The 5,000-nt window shown below is 45.7% G+C and overlaps 1 pseudogene across 1 annotated transcript in view; it reads left to right on the top strand.

The window, feature by feature from the left end:
- Window positions 1-5,000, top strand: part of LOC308160776 (storkhead-box protein 2-like) — a 16,846-nt pseudogene that overhangs the window by 2,987 nt on the left and 8,859 nt on the right. Inside the window, exon 2 of the transcript in view lies at window positions 4,934-5,000. This exon is cut by the window's right edge and continues 86 nt beyond it. The product of the transcript in view is annotated as a storkhead-box protein 2-like (transcript). The remainder of the gene's footprint in view (window positions 1-4,933) is intronic.

Below are 5,000 nucleotides of genomic sequence, written 5' to 3'. Positions count from 1 at the left end.
CAAACATAGTATGCAATAAGGTTTTTTTGTATTGGGAACTATGGTATCACCATACCGATAACACATGTTCACATTCCATTTCTTTTCACATAGAAATACACATTCACATTCCACAGTAACACATGCACGTCCGTTTAGAATCTTTTACACAATACTAATGTTTTAACTAAGGAAGAGTTCGGAAATCAATATTTGGTGGAATAAACCTGATTTTCAATCACAGCTTTCAAGCGTCTTGGCATGCTTGCCACCAGTCTTTCACATTGCTGGTGACTTTATGCCATTCCTGGTGCAAAGATTCAAGCAGCTCGGCTTTGTTTGATGGCTTGTGACCATCTATCTTCCTCTTGATCACGTTCCAGAGATTTTCAATGGGTTTCAGGTGTGGAGATTGGGCTGGCTATGACAGGGTCTTGGATCTGGTGGTCCTCCATCCACACCTTGACTGACCTGGCTGTGTGGCATCATTGTGCTGCTGGGAAAAAACAATCCTCAGAGTTGGGGAACTTTGTCAGAGCAGAAGGAAGCAAGTTTTCTTCCAGGACAACCTTGTACATGGCTTGATTCGTGCGTCCTTCACAAAGACAACTCTGTCCGATTACAGCCTTGCTGAAGCACCCCCTGATCATCACCTATCCTCCACCAAATTTCACAGTGGGCGCGAGACACTGTGGCTTGTAAGGCCTCTCCAGGTCTCTGTCTAACCATTAGGTGTTTGGCAAAGCTGAAAATTAGACTCATCAGAGAAGATGACCTTCCTGGAGTCCTCTAATGGTCCAATCCTTATAGTCTTTTGCAAACCTCAGCCTGGCTCTTTGCTTCGCATTGATGAAGGTTTTTTTTTCTACCTTTGCATGGTACTTGACATACTACTTGACATGACACTAGGAGCCTGTTTTCGAACCGTCCTCGCCGTGCACTTCGCCCCAGCTGCCGTTTGCCATTATTTTGGTAGGTCATGTGATGTCATCCCACAGTTGTTGAGTGACATTCGAATGAGTTGGTGGTCATCCTGGTCAGTGGAGAGTCGTTTTCGCCCTCTTCCTGTCTGTAGCTTTGTTGTCCCCAAGGTCTGCTGCTTTACCTTGTTCATATGAACCGCCGTCTCTGACATTTTAAGACATTTTAACGGAAGCAACCTGACGCTCACTGTATCCCTCTGCCAGTAAACCCAGAATTAACCCTTTTTCCTCACTCAAAAACGTTTATTTTCAACTCTTTTGGCATGGTCAATAGTTATTTTTTGATTCCAATTACTTTTGAGGTACTGCTAGCACTGTTTTTACCATCCAGCTGGTCCTATTGCAACAGGATAGTGATGACCACAGCAGTGGTTTTTATACTTTTCCTTGTTAAATAAGATTGGGTTCAGGTGATACTAAGTACAATGAGGTGGGCCTGTGTTGGAATTCAACAAACAATGGAATGGAATGGCTGCTGATTGTGATTGTGGTTCTGGGGTTAGCCAGTGTGGTGTAGATAGTGAGAGAGGAGAACTGGGGTGAAAGAATGTTGTTTTGAACTTGCCCAGGAAACACGGACAACAGTTTTGATTGAACGAAAGCCTTTGTTTCCGCTTGACGGCTCTCAACAAAGGGCCAGGAGGTAGGTGTGTGTGTGTGTGTGTGTGTGTGTGTGTGTCTGTGTGTGTGTGTGTGTGTGTGAGAGAGAGAGAGAGAGTGAGAGTGAGAGAGAGAGAGAGAGAGAGAGAGAGAGAGGAAGGAAAGTTTAGGGTCTGTTCAGGATGTTGACCACTGAGGCCTTCTTGCCAGTGGAAGGAAAGGGAGGAGAATGAGAGGAAGTGATGATGCAACAGGAAGTGATGACATAATAGTGAGTGGTCGTGTTCAGCCAGGATCAGGATCAGGGCCGAGATCAGCCGGGATCAGGGCCGACGTTTTCTGCTTGTAACAACCCTGACCTTTAACCTTTTTTAACCTTAACCATAATTCTAACCTTTACACTTCAACCTTTACTTTGTAACCGTAGCCCTTATCCTGGGATGTCCTGAAGAGCAGGGGGGCGGGGGGTGGGGGGGGGAGGGTGTCAGTCTGTCTGTCTATCTGTGTGTGTCTGTCTGTGTGTGTGTGTGTGTGTGTGTGTGTGTGTGTGTGTGTGTGTGTGTGTTTGTGTGCGTCTGGTAACTCTTGGGTCTTTGAGGTGACGATGCTCGGTAGCAAGCCATGACATCATCGGTCTGGGTTGTCATGGTGACGGGCACTGTTGCGGTGCGATTGAGAAATAAGATGGCTGGCGTAGTCGTCGCTCGCCTCTCTGTTTTCCTCCCCCTCTTTTCCTCTCTCTCTACCTCTCTTTCTCTTTACCTCTCTCTCTCTCTCTTTACCTCTCTCCCTCTCTTGTTACCTCTCTTTTTACCTCTCTCTCCCCCTCCATCTCTCCCTTCCTCTATCCCCATCTCTCTCACTCTCTCTCTCTGCTCCTCTTCTTGTGTTCAGCAGGGTTCAGCTGGTCTGGTCTAGTCTGAGCTGAGCGTTGCCGTGGTGAGCTTTTGTTTTTCTCCTCTTCCTCTCTCTCTCCTCCTCTCCTCCTCCTCTCTCTCCTCTCTCTTCTCCTCTCCTCCTCTCTCTCCACCTCTCTCTGTGAGAGTCTGTGTATGTGTGTGAGAGAGAGAAAGAGAGAGAGAGAGAGAGAGCATTAAAAAGTGGTGCATTCTGATCTTGTCTGTGATTGGTCACACCTCTCTAGTCCGAGTGAGGAGTCGTTCTGTGATTGGTTGTCAGGTTTCTGTCTGAGGTGAATATAATCTCCTGTCAGTGGATATTACACACACACACACACACACACACACACACACACACACACACACACACACACACATAACTTGATTTATACAGCACATTTCAAATCAAATGTAACTTTATTGATACAGCACATTTCAGTTCAAATGTAACTTATTGATACAGCACATTTCATACACGAGGAAATACGACACATGTTATTCAGGAGATATGGATACAACAATATGTGACAGTTTGGTCATGTGACCATACTGGTCGTGCATCATGTGGCCGGCACCTGTTCACCGGGCCAATCAGCACAGCCTCTCTTTGGCCCCACTCACTCCTCTCGTCTTGTTTCAGACATTCCTTGACCATTCTGTAGTGCTGCTTCACTAAGAGGATTAGTAAGGGTTAGTGAGGGTCAGTTATGGTTAGGGTTGGTTAGGGTTAGTTAGGGTTTCTACTGGGAGGCATGTGAGCTCCTCAATGGAAGGTTGAAACATTGAAACAACAAGAAAATGAGGTCATTGTTCTCTTAACAAAAGTCCCTTGGAGGAGCATCTGACCTGTATCATCTGACCTGTAGCATCTGACCTTAGGAGTGTCTGCTGTGTACTGTGTTAGTTAGGGTTAGTGAGGGTACATCTGCTGTGTGTATTGTGTTAGTTAGGGTACATCTGCTCTGCTGTGTGTACTGTGTTAGTTAGGGTACGTCTGCTGTGTGTACTGTGTTAGTTAGGGTACGTCTGCTGGGTGTACTGTGTTAGTTAGTGTATGTCTGCTGTGTGTACTGTGTTAGTTAGGGTACGTCTGCTGTGTGTATTGTGTTAGTTAGGGTATGTCTGCTGTGTGTACTGTGTTAGTTAGGGTACGTCTGCTGTGTGTATTGTGTTAGTTAATGTATGTCTGCTGTGTGTACTGTGTTAGTTAGTGTACGTCTGCTGTGTGTACTGTGTTAGTTAGGGTATGTCTGCTGTGTGTACTGTGTTAGTTAGGGTACGTCTGCTGGGTGTACTGTGTTAGTTAGGGTATGTCTGCTGGGTGTACTGTGTTAGTTAATGTATGTCTGCTGTGTGTACTGTGTTAGTTAGGGTATGTCTGCTGTGTGTACTGTGTTAGTTAGGGTACGTCTGCTGTGTGTATTGTGTTAGTTAGTGTATGTCTGCTGTGTGTATTGTGTTAGTTAGTGTATGTCTGCTGTGTGTATTGTGTTAGTTAATGTATGTCTGCTGTGTGTACTGTGTTAGTTAGGGTATGTCTGCTGTGTGTACTGTGTTAGTTAGGGTACGTCTGCTGTGTGTATTGTGTTAGTTAGTGTATGTCTGCTGTGTGTATTGTGTTAGTTAGTGTATGTCTGCTGTGTGTATTGTGTTAGTTAGGGTATGTCTGCTGTGTGTATTGTGTTAGTTAATGTATGTCTGCTGTGTGTATTGTGTTAGTTAGGGTACGTCTGCTGTGTGTACTGTGTTAGTTAGGGTACATCTGCTGTGTGTACTGTGTTAGTTAGTGTATGTCTGCTGTGTGTATTGTGTTAGTTAGGGTTAGTGAGGGTACATCTGCTGTGTGTACTGTGTTAGTTAGGGTATGTCTGCTGTGTGTACTGTGTTAGTTGGGGTTAGTTAGGGTACGTCTGCTGTGTGTACTGTGTTAGTTAGGGTTAGTTAGGGTACGTCTGCTGTGTGTACTGTGTTAGTTAGGGTTAGTTAGGGTACGTCTGCTGTGTGTACTGTGTTAGTTAGGGTTAGTGAGGGTACATCTGCTGTGTGTACTGTGTTAGTTAGGGTATGTCTGCTGTGTGTACTGTGTTAGTTAGGTTTAGTTAGGGTTAGTTAGGGTACGTCTGCTGTGTGTACTGTGTTAGTTAGGGTTAGTTAGGGTACGTCTGCTGTGTGTATTGTGCAGTGAGGGTTATATAGGGTTATTGAGGGTATGTGTCGTGACTCACCTTGGCCTCTATTTAGAATCTAGTCTCCTCTTATCCCACAATGCACTCTGATATTAGCAGTATGACCCTCTTGGTTTCATGCCTGTTGGTGAACTCTGGCCCCTGTGAACTCTGACCCCTGTGTGAACTCTGACCTGTCGGTGAACTCTGACCTGTAAACTCTGACTTCTGTGAACTCTGACCCCTGTGATTTGCCCTCCCCCTGTAGGTGAACTCTGACCCCTGTGTTCTGCCCTTCTCCCTGTAGGTGATGTGTCGCCCATCAGCATGTCTCCCATCAGCCAATCCCAGTTTATCCCTCTGGGGGAGATCCT

The sequence above is a fragment of the Nansenia antarctica genome, assembly GCF_963989245.1.
Source record: "Nansenia antarctica genome assembly, chromosome: 6".
NCBI classification, from domain to species: domain Eukaryota; kingdom Metazoa; phylum Chordata; class Actinopteri; order Argentiniformes; family Microstomatidae; genus Nansenia; species Nansenia antarctica.
This window is presented reverse-complemented; position numbering and strand designations above follow the sequence as displayed.